General features: G+C 53.7%; 1 pseudogene; it reads left to right on the top strand.

The window, feature by feature from the left end:
* Positions 1-30: 30 nt before the first annotated feature.
* Positions 31-16616, top strand: part of LOC131278937 (putative zinc finger protein 487) — a 59032-nt pseudogene continuing 42446 nt past the window's right edge.

The raw sequence follows: 16616 nt of genomic DNA, 5'->3' as shown, positions 1-16616 counted from the left end.
GTGAGGAGGGCTGGGGCAGGGGAGAGGGCGATGGTTCAGGTGCAGAGGCCCTGCTGGAAGGCTCCACCTGGGGGAGTCCAGGGTCCAGGGCACTTTGCTTCCTCCCTGGGTGCCACGGGCCAGGGGAGGGCACGAAGCTGGGGGTCAGTGTCCCAGGCGCTCCAAGTCGACTGAGCCCAGCTGCCCCTGCCCCACCTGGTTGCTGGGTGGTGGCAGGCAGCCCACATCAGGCAGGTAACCAGTTGCCACCCAGGTTTCCTCAGCTCAGGTGTGGCTCAGGTTTCAAACCCCAGCCAGCAGTGGAGGGTGAAAAACAGCCTGAGCCACAAAGAGGGGTGAATGAGTCAGAGAAATAGAGACGTGCTGAGCAGCCACTGTTAGCGCCTTCTCAATTCTCTGGAGACACCGCAGCTGTGCCCAGCCCAGCAGCAGCCTTTTTGGCAGAATGAGGACAAGAGCTGCTGGCTTCATGGCTGGTGACATGGGGTGCAGGGCTGCAGGGAGGAGGAGCCCCAAGACCCCATCCTTGAGTGACCAGTGCTGGGCCTTGAGTCCTGGGAACCCAAGTCTCAGCCCTTTACCCCTCCCTGGACATGCTGCTGCCCACCTGGTCGGGAGAGCCCTGCCAGGCTGAGGGTCCTGGGGTGAAAGGGCCACCTGGAGGACAAGAGCCCCAACCTCCTGCTGGCTGGGCCCCTCCATCCTGCTCTTGCGTCTGCTCCGTGCTCCTCTGCAGCCCTGGAAAGCACTGGAACAGCCAGCCCTGCCCTTGTCCTGACACAGTGACTTGTTTGGCCTGCTTGGCCCAGACCTGCCCCACCCTGTGGCTCAGGCCAGCCAGGTGCTGCCCTCCACTGGCCCAGGGCTCCTTCTGGACTGTTCTCTGCCCTTCCCACTACCACATCAGGAACCTGCCCCCGAGCTGGGCATGGGACCTCCCACCTGGCCCCTGCCTGCCCCCTCCTCCTCCACCCCAGCTCAGGCCTCCCTGCAGACTGTGGGCTCCTGCCCAGCTCCCCGCACCCCCCGACTGCCCCCTCAGGGACCTCTCCTGGCTCCTGGTGTAGCCTACCCGACCTGGGAACTTGTGCCCTAAACGAGCCACTGACCCCCCATGCCAAAAGGGTGTCTTGTTCCAGATTCTGACACTTAGCACAGCGACCACCATCCCAGCAGGCACGCAGGCCACCAGGCTCCGCTCCCGAGCTCATGCGGGTTCTTGGGGCTCAGCGGGGGTGCCTGACCCTCTCTGGACGTGTCGCTCAGCTGTGCCGCATCCTCATGCCACGTCTCCTTTGCAGGGCAAGCTGAACCTCCTGTGTGCCCTGTTGAGTCGGCGCTGCTCCCCAGTGTGCCTGGTGCGGCCCCTGTTCCAGTGCATGGTGAGCAGGCGCGGTGCTGCACCCGCGGCGGGCCGACGCCCCAGTGCTTTTCCTCGTGACGCCTGCTCACAGGCAGGGGCCCAGCCCTGGGAAACGGCCTCAGGAGCATGCAGGCCCCAGGGGCCGGCCGTGGCTGCCCACACGCTCCTTCCCTGTGGTCTTGGATGGGCGGGGGACTGTCCAGGCTGGAGGCTGAAGGGCCACGGCCAGAGTCAAGGGCAAGGGGCTGCAGAGCAGGGCCGACTCCCGGCTTCAGCACTCCTGGCCCATGAGCCCCCTGCGCCTGCAGCCCTGGGGGTCAGCTGGCTGGCTTTATGCCTCCCAGGAAGTGGCCTCCCATGTGGGGGCCTCTGGGTGCAGCCCCCACGGGCTCTTCCAGGTAGCCACGGTCCCCTGGTGTGGGCTCCCCGGCACAGGGGGTAAACGGCAGCGCTGCGTGTGCACCTGGAACCAGGGCAGTGCTGTGCCCGTGGTGGACCTCCTGGGCAGCTGCCCTCAGGGGGCCCTACATTCCTCCCCTCCAGCCCCTCCTCCAGCTCAAGCCTTGGCGCTGTGGTTATGTGCAGTTGTAAAGACCGGGAAGCAGGAGCACAGACAGGCTCGTGCCTTGCCCCACCTCACACAGCCACTGCGGGGCAGGGATGGACAGGGACCCAGCAGCCTGGCTCTGGAGCCCAGCGCCCTCCTCGCCCTGCACTGCCTGTGCTCGGGTCAGCACTTGGGATCTCGTGTGGTCATCCTACATCACCTGGCAGCTGTGCCCATGTGGCTGCGGGCCCCCTGACCCAGACTGCTGTCCACCCTGCGCGGCCTCCCCCGTCACGCTTTGTGCAGGTGGGGCAGGGGCCCTGGAGGCGCCCAGCCCTTGACCGCCATGTCTGTGGCTCCGGTGGTGCTCCAGGACTGCTCTGGGTTGGGGCACAGGCTCACTCTGGGCACGGGCTGAGGCCCTGAAGGTCACTCACCTGGCGTCCTCACCTGGGCGCAGGGAGGCAGCCGCCCACCCCTGGCTGGCCCTCACCCCTGGCCTGGCCGCCTCCTCTGCACCTCCCAGGTGTGGAGACAGAGGCTCCGCCTCAGTGAAGGGCTGGTGCTGCAGGGGGCAGTTCCTCTCCCCACAGAGCCCCTGGCTGGCCTGCATCTGGCCATCAGGTGGACCCTGGGAACACCTGGAAAGCACGTTTCTGTAGTGGACTGGGCTGTACGTGCAAGGCTCTCGCGGGCACTGGTGTCTTGATTTCCACACCATGTCCCAGCAGACTCCTTCTCCATGGGAATCCGCCTGTGTTTGTGGGCCTTGGTTGGAGCGTGTTGGGGTGGGTCTGAGACTGCACGGGTGCCCAACGGGCAGCTGAGTCTTGTTCTTCTCATCCTGCCCGTGATGGAGCTGGACCAAAGGGGGCACAGACGTAGGGCTGGGGAAATCCTAACGTGACAGTGTCCTTCCACCAGCAATCTTTAGAAACGTCTCTGCTCGTGCCTCTGGACTGTGATGGCACCTGGCTCCCCTCCCTCCCACTTTCCCAGGAGATCCAGAAACAGGGTCCAAGCCCTAGAGCCCTGGACGCTGAGGCTCCCTATCAGCTCTACTGGTCCCTTCAGGAAAGGTCCTGAGCTGCGCAGTAGTGAGCTGAGGAGACGTAATGGTAGTTGGCTTCACATGGCAATCGCTGATGGCCAGAGAGGAAGGAGAGCTGCCCCTCCCAACCTCACATCCCTTCACCCCCTCATGCCCATGCTATGGACCCAGGATCCCTGCAGCCCCCAGAGGGCTCCTCTCCTGGGTGGAGGTGTCCAGGCGCTTACATCTGCCCCTCTATCAGCACCTGTTCAGATCATTCCAGGGTGCCCCTGCAGCCCCAGGATGGGCATGATTGGGGAAAGAGACTGCAAGTGTCCCGTAGACTATGCCCTGAAGGAAAGCAGAGGGACCTGCAGCCCTTGGGGAGCACCAGCCCCAGAATCAGTTGCTCATGTTCTAGAATAAATGAGCAGAAATAAAGGAGCGAAAAACAAAGATAAATATTCCATTCTATGCCCAACAGCGACAAAACCCAAAGTTCCTGTAAATAAGTAGAACTCGATGGATGTTATCCCAGGGTGGCATGCTCTGGGTGAAGGGAGAGGCAGCGAGTCTAGAGAGAGTGGGAAATCAACATGATCTTCATCAGCCCAGTGGTCAAGGTGCTCGTGATGATACTTAGTGTTGGCGCAGAGAGAGGGTGGGGGACGGACACCTGCCTGCCCTGCAGGCATCAGTGTGGACAGGATCAGCTTTCTGAAGCACTTATCATCCTATGCCTGGGCCTGTAGATGCAGCACTCTCTGTGGATGGAGGGATAGATGGATGAATGGGAGGATGGATGGATGGGTTGATGGGTGGATGGGAAGGTGGAAGAGTGGGTGGATGGATGGATGGGAGGATGGATAATGGATGGATGGGTGGGTAGATGGAGGTGTGATGGATGGATGAATGAGCATTTATGGTTGGACAAGGGCCTGCAATGTTACTTTTGGTCATTTCTCTGACACCAAGAGGCATGTTTGGATCTGGCATGTATGAAGGCACAGAAAACCTCTTTGGGGGACAATTGTGGAAGGATGGAAGGGGTCCCTGTAACATTTCCAGGGGTGACCATAGGAAGAACTTTGTTTAACCAGTTACTACTTGTGTAAACTTGGCCTAGTTTCTTAATCTCTCAAAGCCTCACTTTTCTCATCTGAAAAACAGGGAAAAATAATAAAACTCCCTTGTGCTGCAAAATACAAAGGCCACACACCAACCAGACCCAGGCAGGAGCCCCTCCCCAGCCCAAGAGTCGCAGTCCCCAGGCCAGATGAGTAGAGGGTCTTGTGGCTCAGGGTCAGTGCTGGGGGAGAAGTGCTGTGATTGCAGGTAGGATTGGGAAGTCCCAGGAGGCACAGGCATTTTATTTTATTTTTTCATTGATTGAAATACATCACTCATACATAAACATACATAAACAATAAATGTATAATAGTTGTGAACTTACAAAACAAGCATATATGACATCAAACAAACATATATAACATCTCGCCCTACCACCAATAACTTGCATTGTTTTTAAACCTTTTCAACTAATGATTAAAGAGCATTGTCAAAATATTACTATTAAGCAAAGTATTTTCCCCTAACCAATCTGATTATTATCTTTATATTATTTATATACGAACATACATAAACAATTAAGTGTATAGTAAAAGTTGTGAACTTACAAAGCAAACGTGCATGACATCATACAGGGGTCCCATACATCAACCCTCCACCAACACCTTGCATTGTTATGAGATGTTTGTTACAAACTATGAAAGAACACTGTCAAAATCTCACTACCAATTATAGTTACTATCTTACACTTGGTGTGTTTTTCTCCCAACCCACCCTATTATTATTTTTTAAATGTATTTTTTATGACAGAAGTTGTAAACCTATAACACAATCATGTACATGTGCAGAATTCCCAAACAAAGCACCCCTCCATCAATACACCACAATGTGGTGTGTCATTTGCCACAGATAAAATAATATCATCTGATTACTGCCATGTCCATAGTGTACATTTGGCTCACATTTCCCATACTGCCTCAGAACCAACACAGTACATCTTTTGCATTGATGCAAGAATATCGTATTGTTACTACTAACCACAGTCCATAGGTCACTCCAGCCATACCTTTCCCATGCTTCTCCACATTCCCATCACCCTGCAGTAGTGATATACATTTGTTCTAGCTAACAAAGGACACTCTTGAATCTGTACCATCAACAGCAGTTCTCATCCACCTCTTGGTTTACTGTGCTACCCAGTTCCTAGATTATTCTCAAGCATTCTGTCAGTGGCATTTACAAAACTAGACTACCATTTTCAGTCACATCCCCATTTATAAACTAGCTGTTACTCACTGTGTGTTACCATCCACTCTATACATTTCCATGATTTTACAGTAAAGCTAATTAAAACTTCTACATACATTAAACATCAGTAGTCCACTCAGTTCTTCTCTTATCTCCTTTAAAATCCACCACCTACCACCAGGTCTTGTGCTACATTCAGCTCACAATAGGTTGGCTTGAAGGGAAGGCAACACAGAAATAAAGGTAGAGACACAAGAGGGGAGAGAAACCTGAGACCAGGGGACTCACGGCTTCTGGAATGAGAGCCTCAACCCTGGTTTTCCCATTGCATTTATTGGGAAACTACCAAGCAGTTGTTTGCTATCTGAACTACAACATCATTTACAAAAACAGGAAACAACTGCAACATCTAACAACAGCTACATTTAACAGGTGTAACATTTACAGTAACAAACAGGTAAACCAGTTTTCCACAACAGTCTTGAAGATATTTTCCAATAATTTCTTCCAGAAGGTTCATGGTTCTTGCTTTTAGTTTTAGTTTCTTGATCCATTTTGAGTATGTGTCTTGGAGTTGGTCTATTTGGATTTTTTCAGATGGGAGTTTGTTGTGCTTCTTGGACAGGGATATCTATGTCCTTCAATAGGGTTGGGAAATTTTCTACCATTACTTCTTTAAATATTCCTTCTGAATCTCTGGACTGACCATGTGATAGCCAGGCCCAACAGACTTGCAAGTCCTATACTCTGGTTTATTGGACTTACCCCACTCAGTGAACATGGAGGTGAAAAAGGTCAGCCACCACACCAGGGAACCAAGAGTGCCTACAACTGAAAGCAAGAGGATTGCATCCAGCATCCATGTGGAATCTAAGCCCCCTCTTGATATAGATGTGGAGTGGACACAACCATTCTAAGGTCCAGAGGATGGAGGAATAGAGTATGAATTAGAGTGGACTTACTGATATTCTATTCATGAACTATTGTGATTAGTAGTAATCAAAGAAAATGTGGCATTGGTGTGGAGAAAGTGGCCATGGTGGCTGCTGGGGGTAGGGAGTTGAAGGAAGAGATGTGATGTGGGGGCGTTTTTGTGACTTGGAGTTGTCCTGGGTGGTGCTGCAGGGACAGTTACCGGACATTGTATGTCCTCCCATGGCCCACTGGGTGGACTGTGGGAGAGTGTGTGCTATGGTGTGGACCATTGACCATGAGGTGCAGTGGTGCTCAGAGATGTATTCACCAAATGCAATGAATGACGGAGGGGGTTGTGGCTATGGGGGGGGAGGAGTGGGGTGAGGGGGGTGAGGGGTATATGGGGGCCTCATATTTTTTTTAATGTAACATTAAAAAAACAAATAAAGACCAAAAAAAGTAAAAAAAATATTCCTTCTGCCCCTTTTCCCTTCTCTTCTCCTGCTGGGACACCCAGGACACGTATGTTTGCATGCCTTTTGCTGTCATTTAGTTCCCTGAGACCTTGTTCAATTTTTCCATTCTTTTCTTCATCTCCTCTTTTGTATGTTCACTTTCAGAGGCCATTTCTTCAAGATCACCAATCCTTTCTTTTGCCTCCTCAAATCTGCTATTATATGATTCCAATCTTTTTTAAATTTCATTGATGGCGCCTTTCATTCCCATAAGGTCTGCTAATTTTCTATGTATGCTTTCAAATTTTCTTTGTACTCATCTTAATATCCTTAATCTCTTTAGCCATCTCATTGAATTTATTGAGATTTGTTTGAACATCTATGATTAGTTGTCTCAACTCCTTTATGTCATCTGGAGGCTTATCTTGTTCCTTTACCTGGGACATAGCTTCCTGTTTCTTGGTGTGGATTGTAATTTTTTTGTCGGTGTCTTTGCATCTAGCTTACTAGGGTATTTTTTCTGGGTGCAGTTTTTCTCTCTAGTTTAGGGCTTCCTGCCCTTTCTCCCTTGCTGGTTATGCAGTAGGAGCCAAGCATGTAGTTGGTCCTGTAAGCTGTGGAGGCTCAAGCTGCCCTCATTGCACCAGGGACCAATGAAGCTTCTTCCAACTTTCTCCTTTGCCAGGGACAGGGACAGAGTCATAGCTATGTGGAATAATCCATGTGCAGGCCTAGACTGTAGTTGCCCAGAGAGACTGATGGAGCTTCACATCCCTTTCTCCCCTACCTGGGGCAAGGATGGAGCTGCAGGTGTGGGCAGCAATCTCTGCAGTGCAGGTCTAAGATGACTGCAGTTCCCCTGGTAGTCTTCTGAGTTTCAGTCTATGCCAGCCAGAGTTCCCTGCTGTTGCCTGTATAGGCTGGTGCAGGGCTCCTCAGCCTCCTCCCTGCCAGAGGTGGGGCTGAAGCCTAGGCAGGCTGCAGGCTGATCTTTGTGAAAGAAACTGTCAGCCCAGCTTCCCCTCAGGCTGGGGGTGGAGTCAGAATGGTGGCTACTGGCCTCTTTCTGACTTGGGCTGGTTCTCACCCCAGCTGTTCCCAGGGTTATCTCTTAGCCAGCCAAGTCTCCCAATCAGTAGCTGAAATCGGCAGTCAACCATCTCCTCCTCCCCTGTCTCTGGGAAATGAAGCCTCCAATTCCCGTCACAGAACAGCTCCTGGGGTGACTTGCACCACCAGAGTAGGATCATCACCTGTGTCCATGGTTTGGCCAGTAATTTCCCAGAGAGGCTGGCACAGGTCCCTGCAGCTTCCTCCCTGCTGGAGGTGGCTCTGGGGCCGAGGCTGGAGCTGCAATCTGACCTGGAGGGAAAGAAGCCAGTTCCCACCAGCACTGGGATCCTCAGTCCACCCCGCTTCCCCTCGTGCCAGGCACGGAGTTAAGATGGTGGCTCCTGGCCTCTTTCTGACCTGGACAGGCTCAAACCTTAGCTGTTCTCAGCATCATACTGTAGCTGACTGAGTTTACCCATCAGTAACTGAAGTTGGTGCCCACCCATCTCTTCCTCCCCCATTTTGGGCAAGTGGAGCTTTCAATTCCAGCCGCAGAACAGCTCCCGAGGTGGCTTGTGCCTCCAGTGGAGGATGGGCACTGGCCTCCAGGGTGTGGAGCCTGTACTTATGAGTCTTCTCTGCAGATGGGCAGTCTCCTCCTTCCACTCCTTCAAGGATGTGGCAGGATGCCCTTCTGGTCTCCTGGAGCCCCCAAACAGGATCTTCAGCTAGCTCCAGAGAGCTCTGGGTGTTTGCTAACTGTCCTGTAGCAGGAGCCGACTCTAGGAGCTCCTTCCTCTGCTGTCATCTTGCTGGTTCCCCAGGCGCAGTCATTTTTGATGGAAATGAGACTTTGTGGAGGAGGTAAAATTTGGGTTATCTTTTAAAAGATGAGTAGATGAGAAAAAAAAGGGCATTCCAAAGAGAAGAAGAGTGTATATAAAAGCTTAGAGATGGGGAGAGCTTAGTGAATGTAAGATTTGGCCACATTCTGAGCCCCCTGAGCAGGCTACCCTGGTCCCTGACACGGTGGGATTGCTGCAGGTCAGCACAGGCACCATGGGGCCAATGAGTGACCCCAGCCAGGGGACAGCAGGTCTCTGACCCAGGAGGAGTCCACCCAGCAGCAGCGTGTCCGCGTGCTGGAAGGTTCTCTGAACACTCCCGGGCAGCTCGTGGCCCCCAAATCCAATACCCACTGTGTCCCGGGTTGGGGGTCAGGCCCCGTGTCTTGCAGAGGAAAGCCCTGAGCTTCCTGAGGTGCCAGGCCCCTCCTCAACCCCAGCTGCGTGGGGCTTGCTTCCACCTGCCTCCTGTGTCCTCCACCGTCCCTCGTGCATGAGGCCCTGAGGTGACCCCACCACACAGGACAGGCCCTGGTGTGTGCTCGGGGTGTGGGGAGAGACGCATGAAGTCAGCAGGGCCCGGGGACCTCACGTGGTTCCAGTGGCCATTCCTGTGTGGCTTGGAGGCTGTGACATGACCGTTTCCTGGGGCCCCTGCTTGGCTGTCCTGGGTGGTGTCTTAGCTTCCTCCAGCTGCCGTGGAAGTTTCCTGAGCTCCATGGCTTCGGGCGCGTGCACTGGCCCGTCCTCCATCCACAGGGTGGAGGGGGTCTCCAGGCCCCTTGGCCTCACCTGGTGATGTGCACAGCTCTGCAGGCCCCTCGAGGACCTGGGCGCCCTGGGCTTGCTTTCCAGCAGCCGGGGGGCCACGTGCCTGAGAGCAGGGCTGTCTTGACATCAGGTGCCTGGTCTGGAGCGGGGCATGGGCAGGCCCTCGTGGAAGGCCAGGCAGACACGGGTACACAGGCGAGCTGGAGGACCGTGGCCCCGGGCCTGAGCCGAGGGGGGTGGGCAAGCACCCGCCGGGGCCCTGCTGGGCCTGTCCTGCTGAGGCTGGCCTCTGGGGCACCGGGGGTGCTGGGCTCTAAAGGCAGACGCCAGGGTCTTGGGGTGCTGCCCGCTGGAGGCGAGCAGGGGTCCCAGAAGGCCGGAGGTCTCCCTTCTCCCAGGGGGCTGCCCGAAGGTGCGGGGAGACCCGTCCTCACTGGAGTGAGGGAGGGGCCAATGTGCTCTGGTCGCTTGCAGGGGCCTTGAGTGGAGGGTGGGGGTCCTCGGCAAGCCCGGGAGGGAGGGGCAGGGAGGACAGCAGCGCCGGGGCGGCGGGTGCCGCAGACAGACGCAGGGTCTGCACGGGCTTCCTCGCACAGTGGGTGGGGCAGACCCTCTGCCTTCAGGGGCCCCCTGCAGCCCCCAGCCTCACGTACCGCAGTGGCCCAGGGCCCTGGGGAGGGGTCCTCCTTCAGCAGACACTCGCCAGGGCCCAAACCAGGCAATGCTGTGGCCCCAGGGGGAGTCAATGCTGTGGCCCCAGGGAGTCGGGCCACAGGGAGAGGCCAAGGTCAGAGGTCAGGCCTGGGGAGGGTGGGGGGACCCCTGCAGGGGAGGTGACAGCCAAACCTTGTCACCAAGTGGAGTGGAGGCTGGAGGCCAGCACCCAGGGAAAGGTCCACCGATGGGTGCAGGTGTGCTGAGCCCAGCCCACCATGCCAAGGGAACTGCAGCCTCTGCTTCCAAGTCGGATGACCTTCCTATGACCTTCTCTCTCTTCTCTGCCCTACAGGGGAGGTGCCTCACCTTTGCCCCAGTGAGAGCCCCATGCATGCCGGTGGTCTGCAACCCAACCCTGTGCGCCCCACCCTGCCGCGAGGGGGTCCCTGTTGCGGCGTGCCCGCAGTACTGCCGTCCCCCCACTGCATACCCCCATCCCTGCTCCCGGGCTCTGGCTGCCTGCCCTCCACGAGCCCTGCCTGCAAAGCCTCATCGCTAAAGCATCAAAGGGCCAGGATTGTTGACTTGATGAGATGGACACATAGTTTTGGTTTTACAATCAAAAAGATGTTGGCATTTGTTGCTGATGATTAAAAGAGTTTATTAGATGGTGAGTTTCTGTCCTCTTCGAAATGCATATACGCTCCACCTGCTAGAATAACGCATCCTGGGGCCCTGTGGGGGATGACATGGATTGTGTCTCTCACAGCACCTCGTCTTCATCCATCCGCCAAACTCTGCTCCAAGAAAAAGCCCAAAGAGCCTGTTTCATGTGAATCCAGTCCTAACTTCATGCAAAGAGAAGCCTTTGAATTTCTCCTCTCCTTTCTCCATGTCCCTGGTCTCCCACTTTGGAGTCCCACATTCTGAACGTGTTATAGAAGGTGGTGAGGAGCCCCCAAGGCCACTAGCTGGAAGCACGACTTCTCCGTCCAGGTGCCCTGAACTGTGCCCAAGCCCAGAAGGATTCCACTGAACCGTGTCCTCTCCACTAGAGAAGAAAATTGAGTCCCCATCTGGGTCCATCTGTCCCTGCTGGAGAATCCACGCCCAAGAAGGATGAGTTTTAGTGAGCAGTGTCCTCCCACCAGGCGCAGCCCACGGTCTCTCTGTGTCTGTGAAATTGCCAGGCCCACAGGCCCCCAGATCCTGATGTGGGGTCCCTGAGCCCCTCAGGAGGGTCTGCAAGGGCAGCTGTGACTGAGGGCGCCCAGGCATCCTCTATTATATTATTTTTTCATTTAAAAAATTTATTGAAATATATCATTCATACATGAACATACATAAATAATAGGTATGTAGTATAAGTTGTACACTTACAACACATCATACTGGGCTCCCACACATCACCCCACCACTAATACCTTGCATTGTTGTGAAGCATAGCAAACTATAACAGAGCATCATCAAAGAATTACTCCTAACTACAATCCGTATCTTACATTTGGTGTATTTTTCCCCAACCCACCCTATTATGTTTTTTATTCATAAACCTTACAATTTATCTAAAGTGTAAAATCCATTGGTATAATCAAGAATTGGGTATTCATCATTTCTATCAATTTTAGAGCATTTTCATTATTAAAAAAAAAGCAAACCACTGTCATACCTCTATATTAGCAATTCTGATGACAAATTCTCTTATGTGCTCTCACCATTTCTGTTCATTTCAAAAAATTTACAAACTACTTTTTGCCATTTCTGCTCAGATTAAACCCAGCTTTCCATTCCCTAACTACACTTTCTTCTTTGGTGACATGTCCTAGTTAGCCATTCTTTATTTTTTTTTTTTAAGATTTATTTATTTATTTGTTCCCCCGGCACCACCCCCCCCCCGCCCTGGTTGTTTGTTCTCTGTCTATTTGCTGTGTCTTCTTTGTCTGCTTCTGTTGTCAGCAGCACAGGAACCTGTTTCTTTTCATTGCTTCATCTTGCTGTGTCTGCTCTCCGTGTTTGTGGCACCATTCCTGAGCAGACTGCACTTTCTTTCACCCTGGGCGGCTCTCCTTATGGGGTACACTCCTTGTGCATGGGGCTCCCCTATGCGGGGGACAGCCCTGCGTGGAACTGGGCTCCTTGCATGCATCAGCACTGTGCATGGGCCAGCTGCACACCAGTCAAGGAGGCCTGGGGTTTGAACCGCAGACCTCCCATGTGGTAGACAGTTGCCCTAACCACTGGGCCAAGTCCGTTTCCCAGCCAATCTTTATTGATCTTACTAGTTAGGAAACTAAACTCTCCACCTCAGTCCTGTCTTCTTGAAACTTTCAGTTGAGTGTAAGGCAAGAACAGGTTTTGGTGTTTAATCAATACTGATTGAAAGTAATAACCATAATATCTCCCATGTTTAAAAAAAATTCCTGGAGGGGCCCGTTTCTGCGTATGCAGGTTGTGTGTGCAGGCTTACCCTGGGACAAATAACCACTGACCTTCAAAGCCTTCCTGTCTGGCGTTGCTGCTGCTTGAGGGAGCCCCCTCTCTCCCTCCTGCCCCTCGCCCTCCTGTGCAGCCGAGTCCCCCATCTGTCCAGCCAGCTCCCAGGACAGGCTTGGGGAGAGCATTTCCCACTCGCCTCCCAGGCCGTCTCTGTGCCAGCAAATCCTCTCCCAAGCTGGTGGTAAGAAGGTTGCTCCTGTGGCAAAATGCCGCATAAGGCGAGGCCGAGCAATGGGCCAACTCAGAGCCAGGAGCGAGGGAGAGGGGCTTAAAGCCCTGGGGAGGGGCTCGGCAGTCAGTTTAGGCCCCATTTGGAGACTCAATCCCAGGTCAACTGTGCAAGCGGCTTCCCCACACCGCGCTTCCTGGCTTTCTCTGCAGGACATGAAGCCTGACTCAGTCAACTCTTTTTTCTGTTTTCTTTTTATTTGTTTCACAAAGACTAAGAGCTTCTGGTTGTATAAATAAGAGAATGCTAACGAGGAGGAACAGGACATTGCACTGCCGGCTGTTGGGGACACTCATTCCGAGGACCTGGCTAGCACGTCCTCCACCCCAGGGGCAGGAGGGGCCACAGGGTCCTGACGTCATATGGGTAGGAGGGAGCTACACCCCTGAGTGTGGTGACCCACTGGCTGGAGGCCCCAGCAGGCCACGTGCCAGGTGATCCAAGAGCCCTGACCACTGCAGGGGAGGGGGTGTCAGGACCCTCTGGACTTTGACACTTGCCTGGGGAGGGGGAGTCCCCATGGTGAGAGGGGGGCTTCAGGAGCTCGCAAGGCTGCAATCTTTTTTTTTCAAAATTAATATAGTTTTTTATTATTTTTTTAAATGTTACATTAAAAAATGTAAGAGTTTCCCATATGCTCCCCCGCCCCACTCCTCCCACATCAACAACCTCTTTAATCGTCATGGCACATTCATCGCACTTGGTGAATACATTTTGGAGCACTGCTGCCCCGCATGGGTAATGGTTTACGTTGTAGTCACACTCTCCCCCACCCATTCAGTGGGTTACAGCAGGATATATAATGTCTGGCATCCATCCCTGCAATGTTGTTCAGGACAACTCCAAGTCCCGAAAATGGCCCGCATCACTATTGCCTAACATGGAAGCTTCCAGGGACCCATGAAACCTGCACAACTCTCCACAGGCCACTTCCAGATGCCCCCAGCCTGCGGAGTCCCTCAGTGCCTCTGCCCAAGGGGCTGTTTTCATGGAAACATCAAAGCTGCGCTGCGGACAGCACAGGCCTGACCCGCCTCAGGCTGTGCAGAGGCAGAGACCCCAGAGCAGAGGACAGGGCTGAGGGGGTGGGGCCCGGGGCTGGGTTGGAGCCAAGGGGGGTGGAGCTGTGGGGGTCGGGGCATGGCGGGCAGCCAGGCCCAGGGCTCCAGAAGCTGGAAAGCCTTGGGAACCAGCAGCGTTTCCTCCTGCAGGCTCCTGCCCTCTGGGTGCTGCCCGCACCCCCCACAGACCCTGCATGGAGGATTGAGGGGCTCCCAGGGAGCTGCCCGGTGCCCTTACTGGTCAGGGTCCCTCCTGGCCACCCACTTGTCACGTGACTCCAACAGAGCTGCTGTCAGGGCCCAGGCAGGGGGAGGGGCAGTTAGGAGGTGGCCCCGGGGCTGTCAGTGCCCCCAGAGTTGTCTCCACATGTTGGGGAGCCTCTGCCTCTGTCCTCACGGGAGGCCTTGGCATCAGGAAACCGAGAAGGGACGAGGCTGGAGAGGCTGGGGTGCAGGGCCCTGCCCCGGGTGGGCCGGGCCAGAGACTGTCTCAAATGCGGCTGAGCCTGGGGTGCAGGGCTTTCCTGCCTCAGCACCAGGCGCCCAGGTGGGGCTGGGGGTCGGGAGGCCCGTGAGGTGCAGATGGCTCCCAAATGGCGCTCGTAGCTTACATTCATCTCCTTGCCCAATGGCATGCCCTGGCTTCCAGGTGGACAGCTGAGGGGGCTGTGAGCAAGCGGGGAGGGTTCTGGGCGGGAGAAGCGAGCCCTGAGAAAGGCCCTCTTGTGTGGGAAAAGCCTTCAGAACCTTCTGGATGTGGAGACGTTCGCACCCCAGAAACAAGGAGAGAGGAGCCTGTCCCTCACCGGGTGAGCCCCGGTGACAGGGGAGTCAGGGGAGCAGATCGAGGGCCTCCCAGAGGCCGACCGGGAAGGGAAGGCGACAGGAGCGGGGAGGCTGGCGGCGTGCGCCCCTCCTCACAGAGCCAGCCGGGGGCCCAAAGGGGCCTTGACGGGCGCCTCCCACCGGATCCTCACAGCAGTCTTGGGCGTGCAGGGACAATTCCGAAGTCGCTATGTGCAGGTGTGATTTCCAAATTGGGTGTTATCGAGGTCTTCTCGTAGGGTTTATGCGCCCTCTTAATTCTGTGTGCGTCTTTGCCAGGCTCTGTTGTAGGTTCTGTGTGGAAACTGGGTCCATTTTACGCACATTTTACGTGTGTGGGTGAATGCGTACCAGCAAGCGCGTGTATCCCCGTGCCCTGTTTCCGCACAGATTGCTCTGCTGGGATCTGGAGCCCCCGGGGTCCACCCCTGAGGTGCCTAAAGGATGCACAGCCTGCAGGCCGAGGTCGTGCCCCGCCCTCGTGTGGTCCCTGTGAGTTCCTGTCCCCTGGCCTGGACAGGGCTGGCATCAGCCTCCCTCTCCCGCTTCTCGCAGGGGACTCGGTGCCTGAGCATGGGCTCTGCGGGCGTGGAAAGGAGCCGGCCCTGCACCAAAGCCTCGGCTTAATGATTACAGGGAAGTGACCCAGCCAGTCCTGGGAGCATCAAACCAGGATGGGGCGAGGTCACTCACCCACTACAAGGCTGGGCTCTGAGCCATGGTCCCTGGGCTAATGCCCTGCTCGGGCAGACGAGGGCCAGGCAGGGCCAGGGGGAGGTTTGAGTCTCAGCTCCCTGTGGGAGGAGCAGTCATAACAGCCCTGGCCTCGGGCAGGAGCCCTGCATGGTCAGGAAGGCCATGCTCTCCAAGAGGGGACAGAGAACAGAGCAGGGATCCCTGAGCTGAGAACTTGCCGCATCACAGTCTTGGGGGCACATTAGGGAGCTGGCGGTTCCAGCAGGGCCTGGCAGGAGCCTCTCCAGGGCTGGGTTCCTCCCATCCTTCCATGTGGGGGAAGACACATATTCCAGCCAATATTTTAAGTGACAGGTGGGAGGGATTGCTAATACTACATTATAAGGTACCTTAACTACCTGTGAGGACATAGTGTTATTTGAAGGTGGATTTGAAAATTCCTATTTCAAGCTTTAAAGAAACTAGTAAAATAATTTTAAAAGAAATATATTTCTTATGCTAGGAGAGGAGAGAAAATGGAATCATAAAATGCTTACTCAAAACCACAGAAGGCATAAAAAGAAAGAAAAAGATGTTAATGGGGAAAAGTGGTGGGGGAGGAGGTAGGGTATATGGGAATCTATATTTTCAATGTAGTCTAGAGCTTCTTTAAAAGAAATTTTAAAAAAAGAAGTAAAAGAAAGAACAAGGACAACAGATAGAAAATAGTTACAAAATGATATCTATTAATCCAAGCATGTCAATTGCTTTAAATGTGAATGGTGTAAATACAGCAATTTAAAAACAGACTATCAGCGTGGATTAAAAAAATAAAAAGATGACCCAACTCTTTGTTGTCTGAAGAAACCCATTTTAAATATAAAGACAAACATGAATTAAAAGTAAAAAGGATGGGAAAAGATGCACCACACAAACACTAATCAAATAGAAAGCTTTAATAATTCTGTTAACTTCAGACAAAGCAGATTTCACAGTAAGGAAAATATCAGGGATAAAGAGTGGCATTACATAATGAAAAGGTGGGCAGATTTTTCAAGACACAACAATCCTGAATGTATTTGTGCCTAACAATAAAGCAACAAATACGTGAAGCAAAAAGGGTAGAACTGCAAGGAGAAAAGACAAATCTCTCTGGAGACTTCAGTGCCCCTGTATCAGTTACAGACAGATCCAGTAGGCAGAAAATCCAGAAGAATACATTTGACATGAACAGCAACAATCAACTAGATTTAGTTGACACTGATGGAATTCTTCCTCCAAAAACACCAGGATACACATTCTTCTCAAGCATCCAGTGAACACTCACAAAGATAGCCCAAACCCTGATCCATAAAACACATGAACAAATTTAAAA

The sequence above is a fragment of the Dasypus novemcinctus genome, chromosome 6 (assembly GCF_030445035.2).
Source record: "Dasypus novemcinctus isolate mDasNov1 chromosome 6, mDasNov1.1.hap2, whole genome shotgun sequence".
Lineage (NCBI taxonomy): Eukaryota > Metazoa > Chordata > Mammalia > Cingulata > Dasypodidae > Dasypus > Dasypus novemcinctus.
Note: the sequence above shows the minus strand (reverse complement) of the source record. Positions and strands in the feature narration are given on the sequence as shown.